A 27,162-nucleotide genomic window follows, 5' to 3' on the forward strand; every position below is an offset into this window, starting at 1 on the left:
TCAGTCATCAACTCGTAAAGGAACATGTCACTAGCATAACTTCGTACCACTATGAGCGCCGCGATATTTTTGTTTATTCCTTTGGGTCCACAGATTCCACACTGGATTAAATAAATTTTCGTTTATACTCGTGTGCGGACACACATTTAAAGTGCAAACTTTAAATTCTTCACAAAACACCAAATTTATCTTCAATGGCCATAGGCTCAAACCACAGAAACTATTCATGAATTTAATTTGAACATACAGAATTGGGATAGATACTCGACCTTAGTTTTGAGATATGGCTTTATACACATTTTATCGAGAATCGGCGTTTTCTTAATACACGTTTCTTCTGTAAAATAAGGAGTTTATTAAGATACAATAAAGAGCCAGCCACGAAAGATATGACAGAAAAGATAGCAACCAATGGCACTAGTTAGTTAGCACCAGATTTGTTCTCCCTTCTCAACGAAGCTTAAGAAACTGCAGCACAATATACTCAACAGGGAGGGAAGGTGATTTTGAGTTTATCATGATTTTATAAAACCGGACTCACTGCAGCAGTAAAGAGCTTCACACTGACTTATAAAGTGGCTGCATTAGCGTGATAAATATCGAACTGGATTACTAATATATACTGACCATAAACGAGACTTTCGAATTGTCTACAAACAATTCTGAATATGAATACGGCACTGAAGAGTAGTCCGTTATTACCGTCTTATGAATAGAAAGATAATTACTTTCACTGCAGTACGACTGGGATTGGTACGTCTAACCAACTATGCCATTCAAACTGTGCATCATGAAACTTTGTAATCGCCCGCTTAGGATATTCAGTTGCGATGAGTCACTTAATGCGATCATCAGTAAACGCACGTTAAGGAGGATAATTCAGTGGTGACAGTGCGCGGCGAGGGATTCATTCACGTGGATTACCACCTGGTGGACAATCGGTGGTTGATTATGGTGCATGTGGTATGGTGATAGGAGTATAAATGAATGAGATGGGTGCCCTAATGTAGGCCAGGGAAGTTGGGTCCATGACTAAACCTATTTAGTAATTTAGACCGTAATTATACTTTCCCCTCCAAAGGCTAATCCAAACCAGTTTTTGTTCGAATTGCAAGTTCTGTCTTGCTGCTCTAAGGGTAAACTCATTATCTTCCCCACCAAATATCTGCTAATACCCCTGTAACGTTAATGCATTTCTGGAAGGAAAACAGCCGTGAAGCTTCCCCAAGTTTATAGAAAGAAACCAATGATCAAACCGTAATTTAATACCTCAATTTCGATCCTGGCTTTCCCCCTTCCCATTGAATTTGTTCCATTATGAATTTACAGTGCAATTCGCTTTTGATTATCCTTAAATAAAACTCTCCGATCATAAAAGCTGCTTATACCTCAGTTAACTCCGACATGTGTATTGGCAGCCATGAATGAAAATTGACAATCTACAGAACTACAGCTCCTCAACCAATAAGAATCACGATGTTCGATTATGCGATAGACTGCTTCCGATAGAATAAGATTCTGATTGCTGCATCTTTTTCCGCTACTGAATTCTCGAAATGAAGTAGGTATTTTTTTTTTTTTTTTTTTATTTACTATCCATAATAAAGAAGTTGGCAATATACAGTTTGTGTTTCCAAACCCTAACTGCATCATTATTGTGCGCTTGCATCATTATTGTGACATCATTCACGAGTTGTGCTCTTTATACTAACCTATAATAAGTAAAAGGAGGGCAACTCGAAGGATTTACCAATATGAGATGTTACAATAATGATACTAATGTACAAACTTCGGTTTGTCTAAAAATTCAACTATGGAATAATGATGTAAATACACTAACTAATATACTAGTTTGAAGCAATCTACCCTAAAACTATTATTAGTCTGAATTGGCCAAATTAAAAACCTGCTCTTCCAGCAGAAGGTATAACCTCTCGCTCTCTCGTGATGTTCTAAATAGCGTTCTCTGAAGACTAAGAATATCACAATCAGAAGTTTCAGTGATTAATCATACTTAACTATTCTTGAAACTCCAGCTATTGTGTACGCTGGAGTCAAGAAAGTTTAGTTACAACCATAAAAAATATATATATTTATCAAATATCTTTTGGAATAATATTATACTTTTAAAACTCAATTCCATTGAGTTCGAATACTAAAAAAAAACTAAATTATAATTGAGTCATTTAATAGGGTATATGATCATTTCTAACAACCAAGCAACTCTCACAACGAACATTCATTCTATTTACATATCAGTGGCGCTTTGTGGTAATCGATACTACCACTCTTCTATAAGAGATTTTAGCTCATGAAGGGTTGAGGAAGTAAACGCGTCCTAATTCCTTTCTATAAAGGATCTCAGAGATGTTCAATCCAAATGATCCCCAAGGTCTTGCTCAGCATCTTCACCTTAAGAAGATTCTTGCTTTGAAGAAATTGTTCTTTTAGCCAAGCCGTAAGTTGAAAAATTATTGTAGTGAAAATGCATTCATGGTCTATAACACCTCAAAAAAACTCAAGCCGGTTTAAGAATTTTGTTCCTATATCACTTATGGTCAGCGTGCTTTTCTCAAAGGTGCCACCGTTCCTCATGTTACTTCTGGAGATCAACAAGACCCAGCTAAGAGACCTCACTTAACATCGAATTCCCTCATCCCTCGTTTAGAACGAGGATGAGGGAATTATCAATTAACTTGAATCTACCCAAAGAAACTTTGACGAGTTACACTGCTTCAAGAAATCAATAGAGCAATTAACTTTTCTATAACTACCTTTACAGCAAAACCTCTTGATATCAGAAGAATATAAATCGAACCTAAGGCTTAACCATCACAGGGATCTATAACAGTCTGGGATTTTTTCAGCTATTGCTCTTAAATGGGCAATCTTATATCCTTAATCGTTTCATATAAGACAATTCAACAGCAACATAGACCAGCTCAGTTTTCTTAGTAAGTTCTTGTCTGCAATTCAGACGCACACAGAACGTCCTGTTTTTTTTTTGTTTTTTTTTTTTAATCTCAAAGGATTTTTTTAAAAAATCCTGTCTGATATCAAGGCTTGACTTGTTGATTCTATCTGCTGTCCATAATAAATAAATAAATAAATAAATAAATAAATTTTCTGTTTATACTCCGGGACGACCAAACGGTCAGAGGAGTTCACAAGATAGACAGATTACAAGAAACAGCACCGTATTCAGTAGTCACGGGCTTGAACCCCGGTCACTCAAGGCACGTGTACTTACGCACCCGCGCGCCTGACCACTAGGCTACGGCGCTAATTCCATGCTATAAACTGTAATTTATTTTTCTCAATTTTTAATTATTTAATTTAATGATTACCAAATTATTCAAATTTATCCATCTTAAAATTCTATCGATGCTAATATCCCCTAAATATTTTAATTATTAACTTTGTTACCAGCATAACCGTAGGTGTACGTTCTGTTTATGATCTTCATATCAGAGTGTAGATTGCATCTTGTATATTTATATGTAAAAAATTACTTTCGATTTATTAACGTGGATGTAGCTCGTGCAGATCAATGAAACTAAAGAGTTTTTTTCTCAAACCAAATACCGCTGAGCTTAAAAAGGGGGGAGGAGAAGCAGCAAAGTGACTTCTGCATTTCCACTTAAATTAGCATAAGAATCAATGACAACTTGCAAAATATAGGGATTTTTTTTTTATTTTGATGAAGAAACGAAAGTGCAGATGGTCATTCATTCAAACAGTTAATTTTAGTGAAACGTTCCCGAATATGTTATGCCATTTGATGACTTACCGATGGTAAAATGCCAAGTAAAATAAAACAGCATTTCCTTTTAAAGTGCTCTTCGTCTCCTCCCACCCCTTTCGAAATATTACCGGTGGTGTTTTACATCACCTTGCACTTGACCCTAATGCTCTCTTTATCGAAAGTCACTATCGTCGAATTACACGACCCTTCCAGCTCATAAAACTTTTATGCTATTTGATTTTCCACCGCTCGTGAGTAAGCATTCATTAGACAGCTATATACTAAGGAGACTGCGTATGTCACTGAGGGAAAACAAACCAAGCACTACAGTTCTTAGCGGCTCTCCCTAAAGAGCTGTAACTCTAGTGTAAGCCCACAGATACTTGCCACAGTCTTGGTGTGAATAGAGATCTGAGTGGTGAAGTTCTAGAGAAGTTTTATCTAAAATCGATACGTTTGCACTGCATTCTTCATAGGTAGTCGCCATAAACAGGCAAAAAGTGCTGACTTATACAGCTCTCCGTTTCAAATAACTGCCAATACTCCAGCAACTTTGCAGTCCCAAGACGATCATCAAGATGGTTTAGTGAAAGACTGATCCAAATAAAGACAGTTCCTAAGGAAATCGGTTTCCGTCACTACGGGTTAGTAGGTACTATTTAAAAGTCGCTAGACAACTGGACAGTTTCCCCTCAAAGTAAAACAAATGTCTTTCAATAGAATCTGTTTACTTTGACACAGAGTTTCCAGAAGAGTTAAGGCATAAACAGTTCAAGAAGGTAGGATACTAAAGGACATCTCAACCCATTAAACTCGATTTTTATATAAGAACTTCCTGTTTTGAATGAATGACTACGCTTTGTTTGTGCAAAGTTTCTCTTATTTAATGATTTATTCTCAGTTAACGAACCAGCATTCACTGCTGAATTGTTATTTTGTAACTTATACATCGACACTGAAGATTTCAGTCTACCATAAAAACTGACTGCGTTTTACATTTGAATTACTCCTGTCAGTTACCAACGTCATGAATAAATTTGAAACGCTTTGAACTGCGCGTATTTAGATGGGCGGTAACTCCAATACATCCATAGGATAAAAACTAGGAAATCAGAGAACTTTGACCAACTAACCAACATCGTGATGATAAATACACAAGAGATGTATCGTAACTTATTTTATATTGAATTTGTGACACAGAAGTGGAATGTGTGCCGCGATCGTTGGCTTATTCGTGAAGAAGCCATTTTGTTTGATGTAAAAATAACGAAATGATTTTTTTAAATTGTCCAGTTTCCAGCTGCAAATATAAATTTGCTAATTAACATTTAATAAAAATGGTAGCACTTCGTTCTATTTCTTCCACGCTTTTCCTCAGGAAATGTACTTTTTTTGGGTGCTTTTCTCTTTAAAATAGGCAGAAAGAAAATGACTGGTTCATCCGTTGATGTAGCGTTATCACAACAGCAATGATTTTCTTTAAATTAACTGATGTCTAATAGTCGCTACGCTCTCTAGACAATTTTTAATGAAAATTAATGTCTAATCTAACTTTTAAACGAACTACAAACGATAAAAACAGCGTCCGCATCTTTTATAATCTTTTCTTAAAATCCTTTCATAGCGGACGAAGGTAAATGCTATTACGATGAACACACCAAAGTCTGAACTACCAATCCATTGCATTAGATTGTAAGAGGCAAGTGAAATTCCCTCTGTCTTTTGTTAATCATGGGAATTTCACTTTTATATAATACAATTTACAATAATCTCACTGAAAATGGTTATGAATGAAAATCCATCTTACATTTTTCTTTCTAATACAGCAAAATATAAAAGTACCATTATGTTATGTCTCGACACTTCGATCGAATTTCTATTCAAAAGAGACTGAATAGAAAACTTATCCATCAAAGAAGATGAATCTAGCTTTTAATTTGTTCCAACAATTCAATTTCTGCCTTTGAGGTGAAAATTTATTTCATTGTAGATTTTAAAAAATACGTTTAAATATTTTTAAAATAAATTTTCTAAAATAGGTTTCGCTTGAGCAACTCTGCTCAACAATAGCAGTATTGAACAAATACTAGAGGCTACAAAAACAATTTCGATGAAAACTAATTTATGTGAATTACTAAGAGCCCGAAATGACGCAGTTTGATGGAAGAGGACCTTTCTTTTCAAATGAAAAATAAATAACTAATACTAAACAGGACATCTTTGCTGCATATGATATCTCCAAAACATTCATCATCTTGGATTTCTATTTAATACTGAATGAAAATATATTCTACAAATACTCTGCCGCATGTTGAACTAGACAGCATGACCTATAACGCATTTTTAAATGGTTACACCGCAAGATGGCGTGCTTTCTGCCAACCTCCTCGCTGCTGTCCTCGAACCTTTCTTAGCTAACAAGTTTGACATGGGGTACATTGTTTTTATCAAATCCAGTAAAATAAAATAAATTTTCTGTTTATACTCCGGGACGACCAAACGGTCAGAGGAGTTCACAAAATAGACAGATTACCAGAAACAGCACCGTATTCAGTAGTCACGGGCTTGAACCCCGGTCACTCAAGGCACGTGTACTTATGCACCTGCGCGCCTGACCACTAGGCTACGGCGGACGCGATATTAGCAAACCAACAGGTTATTACTCAGCTTAAAGAACTACCAAGATTACATTGAATAGCACCTAAATCCAAGAAAAATCAGCCCAACCAACGATCCCTGATAAGAAAGTTAAGTAACATCCTGATTACAAGGGGATACTTCAGTTTCGAGAGTAAACTCCCGTTTGGATCTCTAGGACTACTGTGGGATGAAGTTTAACTTTATACGGTTGTTTTTGTAGTAGGGTTTTAGGAGCATTAGCGAGCATTGCTCCGTGTACAGTGTCTGTAAATTGCGTATGTTCTGAGGTCAATTTTCTGATTTGTTGGATTGAAAAAGTGTCCGGGAGAAAAAACCATGCTACCCTTGCCTGAAACCGACTAACATAGCCACGTTGTGAAAAAGGCCCGTTGAAATTCCTCACCTCATCAACGGGTCTCGAACCAAGGTCTAACAACTATGCTACCCACGAGGGAAGCAAATTTGGTCCTCTACTCCTATTTGTCCCCTTAACGGTGTTTTCCAGCTTTATTGCTTCCAAGATGTCTTAATACGTAGCTAATAATTCTTACACCATCTCAAAGAGTATCTGTACTTCAAGCCCTCGAGGCTGTGAGTAATCAAAGAATATCCTCTGACGCTTGCACAATTTCTCATCAAGTAGTAAGCCCCAAAGGTTGACCCTTTGGAGTTTCTCACCCCAAAATGCCGCCCCCCCAAGGCTCAATACCGATCTTTACTGGCTCGATCTTGCCACTACATGACTCACTCAAAATGCTGAATGTCTTCTCGGAGAATCACATTTTAAGCTTTTAACAACTAAAAAATTTGATGCGGAATTTTTGGTGATTTTTAGTTCTCACCCATAAAGAGTCCCTCCAAACTTATCACTTGGTATGGTCCTTTGGGTGCCTCAACGCACTCAATACAACAGGACTATATTTCTTCTTTAATAGATAGCTCTAATTAAGATATCCCAAATCCAAACTTTAAGCTGAACAGATTATGGTAACTGTTTTACTTCCTGCTTAAGACAGAATCGTTAACTAGGGTACTGTGATTACATACATTATATCGAGTATGTTACATTAACATGGAAAATGGACAGATAGGGTATAATTATTTACCCTTGCATAAAAAAGTTATAGAAATATATTTAAAGTACCTTTGTCGCAATATAAGAAAATTAGATACATTGTTATAAACAATATTATCTTTGCATTCTTTTTATGAAATGAACTTTTTACTTCTAACTGGACAGTTAAAATTCTCAGGCAATTCTCTTGTCACCACTAGATTTGCAGTTGTCGGTACATCTTATTCAAAGCGCAGTGAGAGCATTCAAAATGGCCGATGCCAGTGCACAACCGAATAGCACTAAGGCAATAAAACCTTAACATTTACCTGGGATACAAAATTAAGTTTCTGGACGCCAAAGCTGTCATTGGATGTGTCATAACTACATTAGTTTGAATATAACTTTGCATTAAAAATGAGAGAAATTTGAGGAGACAAATTAAGTAACCTACTAAATGCGTCATCAACGGACCTACTGACGATGCATTGCACTGTAACCCTAGATTCATGTGGTAATTCGCGCCTCAGTTCGTAGTTGACACCGTCCGATCCTATGGAGGGATAAATTCTAACAGATTCGTCAACTAATAATAATAATGATAACAAATCAGTAAATTGGGCTAAAACACCTATGCGGACTAATATTCCAATGACTGGTCTCATTGCGCTCTGAAGACATGGATTTTTTTACTTTTCCAAATGCTTTAAATCATTTCGAAAGAATGTGGTGAGTTAAAACCAATTACAAAAAGCAATTGAACAATGTTATTTATAATTATGGTATGAACAAGAAAATCCAATTCTAAAGAGGCTATAGTTTTTATTATTGATAAAAGCTGCACATCTGGCTCTTTTCTCACACATACACTGTTACCCTGAAGTCATTACGTTGATTCCGTAATCAGGTGGCAAACAAAAAGCACTGTTAGCACTACTTTATTATCGCATGTTACTAATGGAGAGCTAAATGCATAAAATTCAATGCAAAAATAATTACTCTAAATAGTCGACTATATAACAGCCGGAAAATTCCATTTCGAAAGCTTACGCTTTTTTTTTTAAATGTATCGAGAGCGGAAATTTAAGTGACTCGCATCATCATAGTTTCAAATAACCTTCATTGCCTGTTATCTGTAGTTAGACAGCGATACCAGTTAGCCTTCATTATACGATAATTTTATATACGAAAAGTTCGAAATATTTTAAATGTACTCATATTTATAAGGTACACGTATGCTTAATATTATCGATTATTAATTGCGTGTTTATTCATACACCATATCTTTCTTTAAGATAGCTCCTATAAACTGCAGTTTGATGCTGATCACGTAATGAAATATTTAGATTATACGCATTGATTATATTCTTGTTTTGTTTTCCATTGGATGCAAGATCAAGAAACTAATGTTAAAGGCCCCATTTCTCGAAAGTTGTAAGCGATAAACATTCCGCAAGCAGACACCCCTCCCACTATTTTCATAGCTTTCCCCAGCCTATAGTTTTCCACAAAAAACAAAACACATACGTATTGGCTCACCTGCCACCTTCATAGGTAGGTATTGAATTAAAGGTACGCTAGGCACAACTTATCCAGTAACTGTTCCAACCAGAGTGAACTACTGGATGAAACAACATTACGGGTACTAAATCGTTTCCAATATTGGTGTTTATAGAACCCGCCACAACTTCTGTTTTATGATCAATAGTCATGATGGACTGGGTTAGCTTCAGAGACAACGCAAATGGGAGTTGGGGGGGGAGAAAGAGGGAAAAGAAAGAAACGCCATCCTTGAGGATCGATAAATTTATTACTTACATTTTCATGGATTTTCGAGGCAATGAGAGGAAAGATAATACAGTGCGCTAGGCGTAAGTACTTGGGGAGAAATTTGCTACGAGAAAGCCTGTAAATGTTTGAACGTAAATTGAAATTCAAAGCCCTTAAAGTTGATAATTAACAGAAGTAAGATGCGTTATACATTTTCGCTAATAGAGATGGACATTAATGGAATTAGATGCATCTATTAGGTTAGAACAATTATGCGCATTCATTTGGAATGCTTTTCACCGTAATGGTTTGAATATAATGCGCGGCACTGTTGTCAAGAACATCATTAAACATGCCACAGTATTTATGAAGTTAACATTATTATTATTCTTCGACAAAGCAAAGACATTTGTTCTAGTGGAAAAAAAAATTGAATTTATTATGTAGGAAAAACGACTTCGCTATATGATGTAGTAATTTTCATTTTAATAAGCATATCTAGCAATTATTGTGGTGTTAGAAACTGGATGGCTTTTCATTTGAAATCAATTGTTTGACTTTCTTGAGAAATCAAACTTGGGCGTTGTCTTCATTAACCGCAATTATCTTGAGATTTTGATGAATATGCCAAGGTGTGGAGGCAGCAGTTATGATCACTGTTGCCAACTTTGACAGTACAATGGCTTTGCCACTTGTCACTCATTTGGAGAGGTATGGGTTGAAATCACGTTGGGGAACAGAGAAATTTTTAAAGCTCTGTTTAATCGAGGTAATATCTAATCCCAGAGGAAGGGAAGAGATTTCCTCCCTATGAGTTATTTCGGGTTTATAAGTTCACAAAACATGCTAATCAGCAAGAACCAATAAATACATTCTTTGTACTGTGGGCTGAAAATTCCGGACTTAAAGTTCATTACATTTCGACAATCTTCTGTAATATGCATTTACAGTAAAATAGGTCGTCTTAATTATTTAGAATTCCGAAAAAAAAAAAAAAAGTGCGTTAAATTAGGGAAAATGCCAAGTGAAACATTCAAAAGATCGTTAAAAACACTTAGAGGAAGGGTTCTGGAATAGTCCAATCGGTTTAAAGGAAGGAAAACATTGTTCGAGCGTCATGAGTTTTTGGAAAGTCCCTGATTAAAAATTAAGACATTGGCAGTGGTTTGCATTGTGATAATGTTGAGTTGTATTTAAGAATAAGGGCCGAGGCTGCTAAGATCATGAGGCATTGGTATATTATATCCGTAAATTGTCAGCATCTATTTACAGTGTGCTTGTTTCGAAGTATAAAAAACCAAAGTCACTCGCATGACAATTTTAAATTCGTTGTTTATAGAATCTCTGATTAAATTTCATATTCTTTTTACCATCCTGTATTTCTTCCTTTTTGTGAAGAGATTATTTAAACCTCCTTTACTCCCACACTGTATTTTAAGCGTTCAAAACAATTACGACATTAAAGATTAAATGGAGTAGATTGAAACTTTTCCCGAAAGAGAGGAACTCGGCAATTCTATTTCATCATTTGCTGCTTATCCCGGTTGAATGGCTCAAGGAATAAATAAGACGTATGCCATTTTGTTCAAAGAATATGTTCATTTCCATCGGTAGTTCTCCTTCGTATGGATAATCACCATTAACTTGGGCTATTTATCAGAAGCAAAACCTGCAGGGCATTTGAGGGACTAAATAAGCTATGCTAGTGTATTGATTCTTCTACAGACGATGTTCATTCGTAATGTTTAATAAACCCTGACTGCTACGAAGCGTAACGTGTAATTGGTGAACGCGTTAATTCACTTTGAGGGCGGTGGCTTTTGTTTCTCCTGGCAAACTTGCAAATGGCAAGTACGATGCTAAATTGGCTATGGCTGACTACCAGGAATAAATAAAAATGCGAGAGTCGATCGAGCATTAACAGATGAATTATCGGGTTTAAACACAGAATGAGCTATAGATCTGAAATAAAGACTGCTTTAATACTTCCAGTAGATGAAGAGTTTGAAGACCTTTCAGTGGAAAAACTCAGCAAATTTTGAACTTCTGATATGAACAACCATTTGTAAAACTTTTCTGAAAGTCCATTTCAATGTATTTTGAGCACTGAAGTTCCGAAATATAAGATCTTAGATGGAGGGAAAAAGGCCCCGTATTTCAGGCGAGAAGAAAGAATTCATAAGTCACTTTTCCTCTTTGAAAAGGCAGAGATTTGGAGAAGACCCCGGTAGACGATTGCAGAACATCTTGGGAAGGGGACTTCAAATATGACTGAGTTAGCCAGTTGCCACTATAAAGATAGCTCCAGTTTCTCTCCTCCATTCGCACCATTCACAGGCAAATGCGGTTACAGACAATACTACAATGATTTGATGCAATCTCAGGCTATGAAGAGAAGAGTCCATGTTACACTGGTTATTCTTTAAATTATAGAAGTTTTATTAAGTCTTTCATTGTCTTTCATTTTTGGATTGAATTAACTCAGATCGAAGAGGTTATCCAGTCAACCACCAACAGGATGGCAATGTTCAAAAAATCCATTCAATTGATTTTCATATTACAAGTACTTTTTAGTATCTTGTGACCGCTGCTAACTTCTACAGCACTCAATGCTTAGAACCAAGTTTCCAAAATGGCAAGAAAAACCTGTGTTAAGAATCATCTTAGAAAATTTTCAAGACTTTAATTGAAATGATCAGCAAAATTTCTTAAGAGTTCACTGAGGGAATAACGCGTTAAAAAGTTCGTCTAAAAAAAAAAACCGCACCCACACTCCATTCCATTTCCTAGAAAATTTATCCAAGAAATGGATAAAATGGCACGCTACTGAACATAATGTTTCAACTGTGACAACACTCCCACTAACTTCCGAGAGACTTAGGAAAGCAGTCAAGTAGGAGAAGCTGAGCACAGGGATCTAGAGTAATGGAATCTGGCCGAGGCAGTCAGCAATCTTGATGTAATTTGACATTGTATATGGCATCATATCCTGTGCCATTCATGAGCTTATTGTTCCAGTGTCTTTTACTTATACCAGATAATCCGAAGGTATGGTTTTTAAAGCCGTTTTACGTCTGTTCACAAATCAAGCTGATGAATATCTTGCATTTTAGGAAGTGTGCGTTCAAGCAATTCCTAGTACGCCAATAATAATAGTAGGGGGAAAAAGTCATTGGGCTCTTGAAAGAGAAAAAAAAATCGTTTTTTTTTTCTTAAAGACGTATGTTATGTGAAAGAAAGCGGACTATAATTAAAACTCATCATTTCAGCGATGGCATGCTTCTGAAGTTAATTCAGACAACGGCATTAAACACACACACACAAGAAAGCAAGCATGCAAGCAACCAGTCATCTTACAAATATTTTTGCTGTGTAATAAAACACAATTCGAAAGAGAAAAAAAAAGTAATTAGAATTCACTGCTGTAGAATAATTCAGCGTATTTATAATAACCAGAATGTTCAATAAATATTTGCATTGCATCTCATAGACCTAGTATATCTTATTAAAATATGTAGATGCCAAAAATTCTACTCGAGAATATATTTTACTTTGTACATAAAAATGATAAAATATATTTCAACTGTACTTCGACGGGTACTTTATAGAAGGTATTTTTCTATCAACATTTTTTTAAAATTTATTTATGAAAGGAAGGAAAGCTCCTAAAGCAAATTTGTATTAATGAAATTCAAATCTTAAACTTTTAATATAAAAAGTGCTACGCAGATTGCATCTAACACTGTAACATGTCCTTTAGACCACTTCAATGTTCTTATAATTAGTTTTTGATAACACATACGTGCAGCTAAATATGATTGAAAGTAAGACCGCATTTACAGAGTATGTTTAATAAGCAGAATTTTAATCAAATATCTTGTGACGCAATTATTCTATTTGATTGCATTTTCCCCGAAAATCAATGACATTCAGACGTTGTAATTTATGATTGCAATTCATGGATAAGACTTAAATAAACTAATACTTCTATTTTTAAGACAATATTTTCCCCCCTTCAAAATAGAAAGAACAAAACTGTATAATACTTCAAACTATGCGTAATTTAGATAGCCCTTCCTTTCAAAGATGCAATGGATAATCGGTTTTGAAGAAAGCCTTCACTACTGATAGAAAACTGCACGAAATGGGGAAAAAGTGAATAAATTAATGGATAAATGAATAACGTAATGATAAACTAACATTCTAAATACGAAGACTTTCTGACTATATTTTTAAATAAAATGTTCCCGTCACTTGCAGTTAAAAGTTTATCTTAATTTAGAGAATAGTTAATGAAGGAACGACCGATTTAGTTAAATATGTGATGAAATATCGGGGAAAGCGGAGGATTTATACCAACACAGAAATAACCATTGTATCTGATGGGCGTATTCTTCTTGTTAGACTGGTTTGAAAGAGAATATGAAATCACAGATGTTAATAAGAGTTCCAAATGAAGTCTAGAAAAGTACAACAGAAACTGAACATTTTTGTGATGAGGAGTTAAGGGCGCTGTAATAGAGGGATTATTAAACTAGAGTCTAGAAATTTGAGTTTTGTGGATAGAAAAAAAATAATAAATAAATAAATAAATATATATACACACACACACACACACACACACACACACACACACTGTGGTATGTAGAGATCAAAGAAACAAAATGAAATTTCAGAGAAACCAACCATCTTATTTTTATTCAAATATTACATAAATCAAATTTTCCTGTTGATGCTGAACAATCGATAAAGGAAAACGATTAAAGTAAATTTATTATAATATCTATTAACTAAATGGATATTTCTAAGTATGTGAATTTAAAAATCAAAACAAGTAATATTTATAATTAAATACTGTATCTGTTCGAGCCGCACCGGCAGCAAGACAGATGTATACGTATACTATGAGAATAGAACGACAATAACAAAAAAAAAAACCTTCAGGGTTAACGTCTGCAGTCAGAGTGAAGTGATACAAAACCGGTCATGTGCAACGGAATACCGACATGTACCAGCGAAAAGGGGTCGAATTACTGCATTCTTGAGTCAAGGAAAACATTGTAGTTTCGACAAACAGAAAAGGAACAGATGTAGTGTGTCTGATATACACCAGTGCTCGATAACTGCTGTTCAAATTGTACTTTAATAAACCTTGATTACGTATTCTGCAAATTATACAATACTCGCGCATTTTTACATTTAAAATATTATTTCAATAGCAAACATAGTACCGATCATCAATACTAAAAAAATATTTAAAAATTAACTTAGTTGAAAGATATAAAAAAATAAGCATTAATTAATAACGGGAAAGGCGCGAGCCTGTAAACAAATAGAGCACGAATTGAAGTCAGTCAGCCATTTGTAACCTGGTGTTTTAATTGAGATTATTTCAACGTGACAAAATATCACATTCCACCTTCCTGGTAGGAAGTAATTGGTGTGGAAACCACTAAGAGAATAAGTTAAAATAATGACTGATACCACCAGGAAATATAAATTTCAAATGGTAAGTTATATCAAGGACTGATACTTTATTTTTTTGAAAATTTCTGCTTTCATTAGCTTCGCTAGCCTTTTAATTAAACGTAGAAGCAGTCTTCAAGCAATTTGGGGAGGGGGGGGGAGGAATTGCCACATTTGCTAGTAGAAAATCTGACAGACGTGTTTTCATATATGTTGCGTAGCCGATAAGGTACATGAGATCTTTGTCTCACTTCATGATCTAATTATAATTATAAAACGATTTTATTCTTAAAATAAACTATGGTTAATCAAATTAATTTATTACTTAGTCATTTTCTTAGTGAATAAACATTTAGACACCATTCATTTTGAAACGTGTTTCAAAATGAATGGTGCCTAAATACGTACTTAGATTCATTGTGTGTGTGTGGTGTATTTTCAATCTAGAGTTTCGAAAAGAGAATGTATTTAATGTCCCTTTTTTATCATGATTTGCGTAATTCGCTACGAAATTTTTTTTTTTTTTTTTTTTTGTAATCATGAAACTTGGAAATTTTTGTGCGTTTATTTACTTGTTAAAAGTGTTTGTAAGACATACGCAATTAAGCCCAAAATAAGCCAACACATAAGAGGGTGTTTCACTGAGGAATACTGATTGGCAAAACGCCAGGTCACGTTTCTATTCGTTCACAAATACCGGTCAAACCATGAAAAAAAAAATTAAATTAAGGATATTCCTGTAATGAAAACATGGCTTTCACTCCATATGAACCGTTTCATTTTCTTCAAAATGAACTTTCAACCACCGAGCTCATTTTACCCAAATGTCAAATTATAACAAATTCACCTTTGCAGCCACTATTTGTCGTGAGGGCATTTCGAGTAATAAATAATTTTATGCATGGAAGGCTAAGCTTATATGATTATTATCATTCCGAAATCGGCATATGAAACTTTATCCTATTCAATATTATCAAATGTTAGTATGTATGTAAGTCAAAGTTATTTTTCAATTACTAGATATTTCAACACATGAATAGAGATATTTCTCATTGTTCTGACCTTAGCAGCCCTTCCTTTTATGATAAACAACAAAAAAAAAAAAAAATTACCGGTTATTGCATAACTGAAGCCTACATGACGTCATTCTTACTGGCATGTGGAAAGTCCAATTAGACATATTCTAAGGTAAAGGTTTCTTAGTGTATGAATTGCAGGTGGGAAGGATTCAGGGGTGTGTCTATTTTCCTTCGAAATAGACCTAATAATAACTGGCATTCGACTTCTTCATAATATAATAATAAAGAAATCATTTTATAAATGTATTCGGTGTTTAATTTAAAATTCGCAGTTCTAGTTACAATGGAAAGGATTATTTGACCAGCTTATCATATTTAGAGAGTAATGGGATGTTGGAAAGTCGATTTTCTTGGCAGAACACTTCGGAACATTTTTTAAACTTGTCATATTATACTACCAATACTTTCGTAATGCAATTTACCTATTTCTTCCTGTCTTTTAATAATGCCGAAAATAAAACTAAGCAATATAAATTAAACAAATGGTAATATTCATGATTTATGCATTTAGTAAACTGATAACAAAAAAGAACAAAAGCAACGACTTATGCGCAAACAGAACATTTCTTTTCAAATTATGGCGTTTCTAGCCTTAATTCCAAACGAACCACTTAAGTCTGATTCCAGAAAGTATCTAAAAATAACTAATTTAGCAATCCAATCTAACTTAGCTAACACAGATGAAATGTTATTCTTTTGGTAAAATTAGTACTCTCATAAATTAGCGAATTTTTCTAAGTAAAACTATGCTTTAGTTCGCAATATTCACTACTTTAAGATAGACAGTAGGATATCAAATACTGCTTGGATGTGGCTCTAATTGAACAAATGATTTAATCGTTGTGCGACATAAAAAAGTTATCAAAATCTTTAATACAGCAGGCAGTGATTGCACAAGTTTTATACAGCAAAATAAAGCACACTGTAATGCACGATATGGAATTTTTAGCATAAAACTATCAAAGATGGGCGTAACCGTCTGGGAAAAATCAATTTACATAGTTGTTTTCGAGACTTTGATAAGTATACTGTAAGTGCACGAAACCTGTTTATCGTATGCTTAATCAATCAACTTCACTACTGAAAGTCGAATACTTTTCTGGGTCCCCAGAAGAATAACTTTTTGCTTGTGGTAATAGTTTATCGATTCGCACAATCATTTAAATATCAGCCATCCAGCTTTCCGCCTACTTATTAGGTATTGCACGTAAAATTTTGCCTAGAATTATAATTTCTTCATAGACTATGATGCTTGCGTTTATTTTACCTAGGATTTTAACTGCAAGTTTACGCCACTATTACGCATTGATGAGTTGGGCAGCCACAAATCATACAGGCTGAATTCCTTTCCTTGCAAATCAGTTTGAAATGTGAAATAAAGAATATTGTACCACAGAATGCCAATTCATTATGTTGAAGAGCGAGAATCGTATCATTCGTTCTTCGTTGGAGATTGTGTGAAGAGTTACTTCGCTCCACCATAATTAAACTTCATTTCTAAAGCATTTTATAACGGCGAATTTTTAGCAAAATTGATCAATTGTTAATTACACGCTTTCATGAAATAAGTTCGAATTATGCGAATAAAATATTCAAGTTCGAATAAAAGTGAAAATAAATGCGTGTCCTTGTTCTTTGAAGTTAGCAGATGAAACTTCACCCACAGTAAGTACCCAGAAGGATATACTAGTCACATGGTTAACTCAGTCAATATTTACAAAACTATTGATTTATTTTTCATGGAGAAGCTTAATGCACGAAGGGCATCTTGTATTGCCACGTGTTCCACAGCATAGTTCATCTGATCTGTTGAAAGCAAATCTAAGAGCATCTGAAAAGAGGCTTTCGAAAATAGAATGCCAACAAATTCTGGAAACCTGCATACAGACGTCACAGCAACAAAACTAAAGTATTTTTCGTTAAATTTTATCTTTATTAATATCCGCACTACGAAAATCCCCATTTCTTAACCAAGAAACTTAAAAACCCGAATCCAATATTCCACAGTCCTATTACTCAAGCAGAAAACATTTCTGGAAAGGTAATTAACACAGAAAAAGAAGAAACTTATGAGAAAACTTATACTCTATCTGTATCTTTCACCATCTTCATCCTTACTGTGCCTGTCTGTCTACCGTATTTTCTTTTTCCTCTGTTGTAGGACAAAAATAACCAGCTCAGTTTATATACAGAAAGTCACGGGCAGTAGAAGATAGCCTGGGTGAACTGAGAACATCGAAGAAATGGCGAAATCATTCAGCCGTGACAAAACAGTAAAACTGTGTGACAGAAGACAGCAAGAAACGAACCTTTTCAGAAGAAAAGGGGAAAGGGGTGGGTGGGGAATCCTGGAATGCAGAATGTTGTTACTTATTCGTCAATCAGATAAGAGGAAACTGACTGCAGTCTGCGTGCTATTTGGAAAATTTTTCCATCCGTATTTGATTCTAACAACGTTCAAGTATTAGAGATAACAGTGACAAGAGGGTACAAATATGGTGTCATACAGGTATATAAAATACGAGTACAAAAAGCAATCATTGATTGTGGATGAAAAAAATATTGTACACACACTTGGGAATTTTAAGATATTGGATTACATAGAAATAACGTATAAATCTACAAGTTCGTAAGATAGTTTTATTTGGGGAGGATAAACACAACCATAATTTTGGACTGGTTATGGCTCTTCATGAATTTCCAAGTGATTTAAACTTTTTCCTTTTACAAGATAGCAATTTCCTCTACTTATAAGTTTCGAAATAGCGAACTGCTTATATAATCACGAAGGTTTATAGACCTATGAATATCGAATGGAGAAAAATTGGTTATACCAAGAGTGGTTTATTTATGCTGAGAAAAAAATGATTCTATCATGTGTGGACAAATAATTCTACCACTTTTCAGCTCCCTTAACAAGAATAAGATGAAGTCTAAAAATAAATCAATATTTGTATTGCCTTCTCTCAAGAAAACAACGCTGCACTATAATTTTCACCCAAAATTTAATTATTAAAATATAAACGGTATTAAAAATATTTTATCTCAACATGCTGGATTTCTATTGGGCATACTGCTTAAAAAATAAGATATGCGGAAATTCAAACACCGTTCGGCTACCTTCATAAAAATCGACAAAGTTAATATGCAGTAATTGAAAAATAAATGCATCCAAGTGTTCACAGTAATTAGTCACTTTGGACTTTAAGGTTGAAACTGACTAGTCTTACTGGTCACAGATTCAAATCGCAGTTCATCCTACCGGCTGATCCTGGCCATTCATTAGTAATGAATTTCTTTAATTAATGTACAAGTTAGTGCATTTGCATCATTTCTGTACACAACTAAATAAGTAGTTATAAGTTGGCATCATCTCATATTGTGAATACCTTCACAACGAGTTGCCATGATATTGCACTACCTCGAATAAGTAACGCTTCACCATAGGAGAAAACTAATTTATTCTCAGCGGATACCATCGCCCATACGGCACCGTTTCGGAGCTTATTGGCTCCTCATCAGCGGGTGGGCAGGTACCCTGGTGTTGCAATGATGACAACCCAGTTGCGAAGTATAAATCCACAATATGAGAGATGCCTGATGGTGTGCAGTAATTTAGATTACGGTATAGTTTAGAGCTAAAGCCTCAATTTACGTATTAGTTAAACTATTTACGTAACTTGAGGCTTTAGCCATAAACTATACCGTAATCTAAATTACTATTAGAATTAAAGTTTTACAGCATCGTTATTTGAAATTTATTTCGCTAGTTCCTCGTGTAAGGCCATTTTTGTCTGGACTATCAGGTTTATAAATGTACTCTGGAGAGCTCAAACCTCGTCTTCAAAAAGAAGATTTACAATAATGGTAAAATAATGAAGCGTGGTTTCCGGCTCTATTAAAATGTCCGAAATATGATAACCTTTTTTCATTACTAGCTAGGGAATATGAAGGTGTTATGTGAACTATGATGTGTCGATGTACAATGCGGAAAAGCTATTCTCTCCCTACTAAAAAAAAAGTAATTTCTCTCTTGACATCCATGAGACACAAACGTGTGACCTTTCCAAAAAGGTTACACGAAAAACTCCTCAAGGCAGTGACAAGTATCACTATTAATAATAAGACGTGGCTTACGTAACTAATCCCTTTGCTCACTTCACACACGCGATCATGAGGGACAATAACCCTTCCCAACGATGTATATTTCGAAAGATCGCGCAATTCCTTCGCTGATAAAAAAAAAAATAAAATAAAATAAAACAGGCCAGCACATTTAGCTGTACTGTACTGTACTTGTTTTCTTCCTCAACTGGAAAGGGGTAACGTGTGTCTCACAGCTGTCCTACTTGGCCCCTAAATGCCTATAATTGTCAGATTTGCAGATAAGCACGAATAGTTGGTCTCGAGATGTAAAAACTGATGGTTAGAAAACCTGATGTCGCGAAACACGCGAATGCCAGGTAGAAAATAAAGTTCTCCAGAACAGTGACATGAGACTAATAACCTCCCCCATATCGGCTACTTTGTCATATAGTCCACTTGTACATTTTCGTATGCTAAATTGCAAGAATCTGGGTTACAGCAGATTTCTAAAGGAAGAAAAAAATCAAAACTGTCTTATATAATAATAAAATATTCAGGACTTTTATTCGCTGGATATATAATTGGGAGAACTCACGCAAAAATAAGCTGTCTTTGTTAAACATCTGTTATAGTGAAAACTTAACCTAATCCAAAGAACAATTTTTTTTTTAAATCTCGACTACTTTATTTTCAAAAATAATTATTAAATCACTGTCTATCCAACCAAGTGAACCACTCCTCGTGTCGCGACGGAAGTATGCCAGAACACATTTTTCAAAGTAGAACGCCCATTTTTTCGCTGTATACAATATCGTTGGCTTCCTCTCCTCACCTCCCCACTACACGGTGATTATGTACGTCAACACAGCACTGCAAGAATTGAGGTCAGGGACAAGTAAGGCGAGGGGAAGACTATTGGCTGTAGCGACCAACCCTAAACAACTGAAAGAAGTTTGAAAGTTCTCGTTTGATGAACTACAATGAGCCAGAGATCCGTATTTAAATCAAATATTCTCCAGACATAAGAGGTCGTAGGGTCTTCTATAGAGGTCATACATTCCGATGACTCATGGACCAGCATTTTTCATCGTGTGCTGAGCGAGGGACACTTTCCCAACAAAATTATAAGTAAAGCCGTTTAATTTTAATTAAGAACCATTTCGTATTGATGCAGTGCCTCTTCAAATGTTTGTTCATTTATATTTAAACGATGATAATACTTATATGATGTAAACTAAAAATAATTAGGACGTGTCTTTGCGGTGTGATTACCACGCGACTAATTAAAAAAAAAGTAATGACCTGAACCTACAGTTTCGTAGGTTCAGCTTCTCACTATCAGTTCATTCAATATCGAAAAATGAGTAGTGGCACCTGATCCTACAAGAGATCACGCACGCATAAGCCAGTGAAAGGCATGATTGGTAACAGTAATTAAGTTACAAATTCAATGACCCTGCGCGATTCAAAAACAGGCCTCCTGTTTAACCGAAGGTCCAAAACCAACCTGATTGGCTCTCGCTTTTCTGCTCCACCACCCCGTGGGACGGAAATAGTATGGTACTTTTGCCACCAATTGGCACATGCCATCTATGTGTAATATTTCAGACAAGTAAAGACCCTTGTAACCTTCAAATCCGCCAGATAGTATACAGAAGTCGCTCCTAAGGATGGAAGATCGCCAATAGAGTTACTCCTCAGATCATCAGAAACTAGTATTTTCAAAATGCCAGTAAGATTAAGAAGGCAACCAAGAGCTACTCAATCCTACGTTTTTCAGCTAGCTAAGAGACAACTATTTGCAAAATAAAGACGCTTGCTGGAAGCATCTCTTAACGTTGCCACAACTTTGTCAAGCAATTTTTCCAAGTGAACATTACCCTTCACTATTACTAAGGGATGGACATAATCCACCACACTTCATTATGTATACTGCAATGCCTTGCAATCATCTCTTTGGCCCACAAATTTTGCCCTCACATTTGAGCAACTTGGAGGAATTCACAACTAGAAATAGAACTATTACGCATAACAGGAACTTAAAGTAATAGTATGAATATCATACCATGGATGAGTTTCCAGAAAGGTGGCATGAATGCCACCTGTGTCCTATAAACATCTGTATACTATGTTCCTGGACCAGCAAATCAGTCTAGGTCCTGTAATTTTGGCATTCCTGCGAGCTCCTGATTTTTCTCTCAAAAATAGTATATGTTCCGCACGTTCCTGAAGTTTATCAAATATATACCCTTTCCAGAAGAATTATAAAATCATTCCGGGTGAATTGGGCCTCAATGGGACCCAGTACAGGGTTTGCGTTTCCAAACTAATGCCTTGGCCATTACGCGCATAAAGTACAGATTAAGAGCAGAACACATGCATTAATAACCGAAGATATGAGATTGCGGGTTTCAAAAATATATTTCTTATTTTATTCCAAAGTAAAAGTATAATATACTTATACTCATTTTGAAAGAATAAATAGCTTAGTTTCAAACTAGGTGATCGTACTTGGATTTTCCATATGGCTGAGGAATAGTTTATGATCATATTTATAAATATTGATTTTCCTGAGTTTTATCTATCTGTCTTGCCACCTTGCATGATTTATTTCAGTTAGAGAAAACGTGAAATGACAATCTTTCCACAACATACTATGCGATTTCTTTGTACCGCTGATTTCCCAAGATAAAAAGTTCGAATTGAATTTCTTTATAAAAAAAGAAGTAGGAGATGAACAGGCTTGGGAAAGTGTGATAAAATAATTCATTCTGTCCTGAGAGAAAAAAATAAATAAATAAAAAGTTTACTATACGTGAAAATAGAAATCTGATATAAAAAATATACATTTCCTTCCACCACTTTGATCCAAAGGGAATAACCGATCTCAACGGACATGTAACAAACTCCTTTTCAAGCTGGCACATGTAGACTAGCGACAAAAAAAATGGTGGGGTGGTTACAGAGAGGGAAGTCAATGCACGGAATCATCATTACAACTGCGAGAAGATAAAAATACAAGTTTAATGTGTGTTCCAAAAGAAGAAATACATCGTAAAGCATCTCTCACAAATGAAATGCATCCTGAGAGTATCTGAAGAAAACTTAGACTCCCAAGAATCTTTCTTGCAGAGAAGGAAAAAAAACAAATGAAAACAATATTATACTTTGAGATTTTTAAAGCTGGTATTAGATAACGATGCTGAAAATATTAAGCAGCTTGGCTACTAGATAGAAGGAAATGCTTTCTTACATAGGTGAGATTTAAGGAACTCAAAGCACACAAAAGTCAAGTGTATTTCGAAAATTATTACATAGCTTTTGGCACGATGCGAATACAATTTGGAAGCCATCTGGTATCGTTAATATAACTTGTGTTCCATAACATGTGAGCCGTGCTCTCAGGCACGATTCAGGATTCTCAGGAATGATTAATGAATAGATTTATATAAATGTGTTAGTATTAGTAGTGGGAAACGATGCAAGAAAGTAAACTTGCAAAGCATCAGTCAAACAAGGAAAAAAAAAAACTTCACACATTACCTGTCCATCACCTCCAATAATTTATCCAGTTCTTTGAATTTACTCAAATTATCCACTTCCACAACAACAGATGGAAGTTTGTTGCAGCAATCGACCACCGCTGGATGAAGCCAAATTAAGCACATCTGTCCTTTAACCACCCTCCCTCAATTTGAATTTAAGCTCCCTTATGCGTGTAGTCTGAACAGGAGGAAGAATCCCATCAGCATTAAGCTTGCTCAATCCATTCAAAGCCTCAAACACACCTCACTCAGATCACCTTTCAGGTGCCTACTCTCCAGACGCTGCAATTCGCATAACTGAATCCTTTATTGGTAAAACGTCCCTTTCGTTCCCTTCACCTATCTCGTTGCCCTTCCCTGTTCCAGCAGATTCACATAAAATGAGACCTCCAGTACCTTTTTAACGGATACAAAGCCTTGGAATAAAAAAAAAAAAAACTATGGAGTTAACTGATTAAGAACAATGATCAAACATGTACCTATGACACATTTTACTACTAGGTATATATTCCTACTCATTTTTATATACTGAAAGTTCCATAGCCATTTTTACCCCATTAATCATTCAGTATCGGCCATACGTTTATACGAATTTCTCATTTTTTTTCAATCCTTAAAAGTACGGCCCAGATTTTATGAAACACCCTGTATCTTCTGTGCTCTCAGATCACTTAAAACAATAAATTGCTCTTGCCTACCCCCTTTTCTCTAGTATCTATCATCTACTTTAAAATTATAGGCGGTGCGCTATTTCAGAAATTTCCATATCAGGTTTTTCTTGGGACAGGAATGTTTCCTGACAAACTTATTTCTTTGAGAGACGAATTCTTTAAAGCTGGTTTCTAAGTCCTGTCCTTTTGTGCCGGGTCTCACTTGACACACTTTTCCATTATCATTAATTGCATAGAGGAAAACGTACACATCGGGACTTGCTATTTTCATTTTTTTTACTCTTTAAAGATTTTAAACATTTCGAAGCTGAATGTACATATTTGTCCTGTGCATTGAAGAAAACTTATTTTAATATAAGTCAAAATGCTGGATAGCACATCCAGCATTTTGAAGGGGAATGAAAGTACAGCGACTGCTTTAGCCTATAGAAAATCGTCAGATTTTTTGTTGTTCTTTTTTTTTCCATGAAGTCTTTCTGGAAATTGAGAATATGGCAACTCCCCTATTCTCGCCTTCCAGAGAAAGTTAGTAGTTAAATCCTTTAATGGCGCCCTCTTCCTATAAAAAAAATGAAGTGACAAACAATCCATATTTGTACAAACTTTTATCAGCCAAACGTTATTTCTAGTGAGAGATTCATCATGCTTGTGTAAACATAACTTAAATTCCATGAATGCCATTTAATCAATATCTTACTTCCAAATACTGTATTAAACCGGGTTTTAGTTAAAGCTATTTGATATTCATCACGCTATTTCAGAAAAATATAGTCTCCCATAATCCAAAGTTATCGAGCGTGCATTTCGAAAATTAAGTTTCCAGTGAGTTAGTGATATTGCTATTCCAGAATAAGCTAACCATACTCCTACACAATAGTTTAACCCAGAATAGAAAACTTGAGAGTACTGAAGTTATATAAGCTTATAACTCTTGTGATAAGGACATATACGAATTATTGTTTTTGCCCAGAGCACCAAAATTTGTTGAACGCCTTTTGTTTTGTTTACTATTTTTAAAGAATAACGGTGTATTTAGAAAAATACGACATGGAGTTTTCTAAAATACAGCGGTGTAAGATCAGATACATCTGTATATCACAGAGAATACTAACCGGTATTTTTTAAAAAATATATTAATAAAATAAATATCAATAACACATTGAGAACAAAGGTGGAAAACAGGCGACGTAAACAGGATGCATAATTTAATTTGTAATTAAATTAATAGCAACATTTTTCTTTGGTCTAAATGCATGAGGTTTTTCAAATACCAAAATTATAGTTTTGGTATATAGAAACGCTTGCTTTAAGTTGCTTTGTCTTTCGAAAGAGGTGAAAAACCTGCACGATAAATTCTAAAATGAATGCTCACTGAATCATACACCATGATGTTTCTGGTATGATAAGCACTTAACCCAGAACTTGCATTATAAAAGGCAGAAACCACAATGGCTTATGAATTGAAACACGAGCACAATGAATAGCTTTGAATGACAGAAAAGAGTGACGAAACACACCTAGTTTAGTAAAGGGCACATCGGACAACGAACTTTACCCGGTCTCGCGTAAGCCAACTGGAACCACTAGAAATATAGGTTAGAATTATCACGCATTTAAACATCTTATTTAAGAATTTATCGGTAAATTTAAAAATTAACATTTATTTAGAAGTAATTTATAAAATAGCTAATCCAATTTTTCTTTAAATTTTAATTGAAGTAAATTTCTTAGGAAATGGAAAACACTTTCCGTCTACTATTATAAATAAAAACATGTGATAAGTTAAATCTGTGTTAGATATTTTATACTGCTTGATTTTCTATGAACAATAATATTACTGATATTCTAGTAACAACACCATAATCATTTCACATAAATGCTGAATAACTTGGGGGTAAGTCGCCAATTTTCTTTCACAGAAATTCAGGCGATTGCATTCTAAAGTCAGCCACTAAGGTTACTGAAAATTTACTGTATTTTGTACATAATCATCGAGTAGACAGTTATAGATAGGGCTATGAATCTAACATACCTGTGTATAGTTCGCTATAGCATTCCAACTTCGATACAAAGCACTACGTGCAGAATTAGGCTTAGCCCTTCATACTAAACGTCATCACCAATTTACTATTTTACTGACGCCTGTTTGGCTACGTACCCTCCTAAAGAATTTCTTGCGTAACGTCACTGTTAGGTGTCTACCTTTAAACAGGTAATGCGATTCGAAGAAACGTCAACTGCCACGCAGCTACCGAATTACAAAACTGCAAACTTACGCCATGCTTATAACGAAAAGAAAGCCAGAACACGTCACAATCATTTAACACTTCACACACAACCACTTATTTCTCTCCTACTTACCTACGAGCAAGGCCAAGTTCCGAAGGAATGAAGAAGCATCGGCACACCACGCTTTCTAGCTACTCCTCCACGAGCGGCGCAGATAGGCCGAACCAAGATGAGCAGTAAGAGAAAATTTCTCGCAGCCGTTAACTGGCTGGCCGTTGCCAAGTGAGGAAGTGCTTCCCTAAACCCCTCAACACCGAGGGTCAAGTGCGAACGGCTGCTTCGTGTGCACTACAGTAACTCGTGACTGCCTCTGTTTCTCTAGCTATATATTTTTTTATTTATTTCTTCCTTCACTTATTCAAGTCACAGACAGCATCGAGTGTCACACTTTGGACAAATGTATTCCCCACGCCGGTCTACTGAGGTCACAAGAAGTTATAAACATAATGGAAGGAAAATAAGGGGAAAAAAAATATATAAATGAAAAATAAAAGAAACTTTCCTGCTTTTCGTCTAGTACGGCACTTGTAACACTTGTTCCAGGAACTATCGGCGCCTCCTGTGTTTACCAACCAGCACCTAAGCCAGGCACGAGCTCAGCACACAACCGCAAAACTAAAGAGCAGATTCCGGAGAGCACTGTTGTACGGCACTCAAAAATTTGCACCCTACCTAACAAGTCACGCACAGCCTGTAGCATATTGGTCCACAGAGGCCACACTTCCCTTTTTCCTTTATGTTTTTTTACTTTAGTATTTTTTTTTTTTTTATTTTTATTATTATTATTTTTTTTTCCTCTCCTGGCGTCTTCCTCCAC

The 27,162-nt window shown here is 35.3% G+C and overlaps 1 protein-coding gene across 4 annotated transcripts in view; it reads right to left on the minus strand.

Moving 5' to 3' along the window:
- The window catches only part of LOC150088049 (uncharacterized), a 250,017-nt gene extending 222,968 nt beyond the window's left edge, over nt 1-27,049 (minus strand). For 3 of the 4 annotated variants that reach the window (XM_090369314.1, XM_090369310.1, XM_090369313.1), the window contains exon 1: nt 26,418-27,049. The gene's annotated coding sequence lies outside the window, so the exon portion shown is untranslated. Of the gene's footprint in view, nt 1-26,088; nt 26,214-26,417 lie in introns of those variants that run through there. The other variant, XM_090369312.1, reaches the window with a different exon arrangement.
- Nucleotides 27,050-27,162: the final 113 nt, after the last annotated feature.

Source organism: Mastigoproctus giganteus, chromosome 3 (genome assembly GCF_048544385.1).
Source record: "Mastigoproctus giganteus isolate SK-2022 chromosome 3, ASM4854438v1, whole genome shotgun sequence".
Taxonomy (NCBI): domain Eukaryota; kingdom Metazoa; phylum Arthropoda; class Arachnida; order Uropygi; family Thelyphonidae; genus Mastigoproctus; species Mastigoproctus giganteus.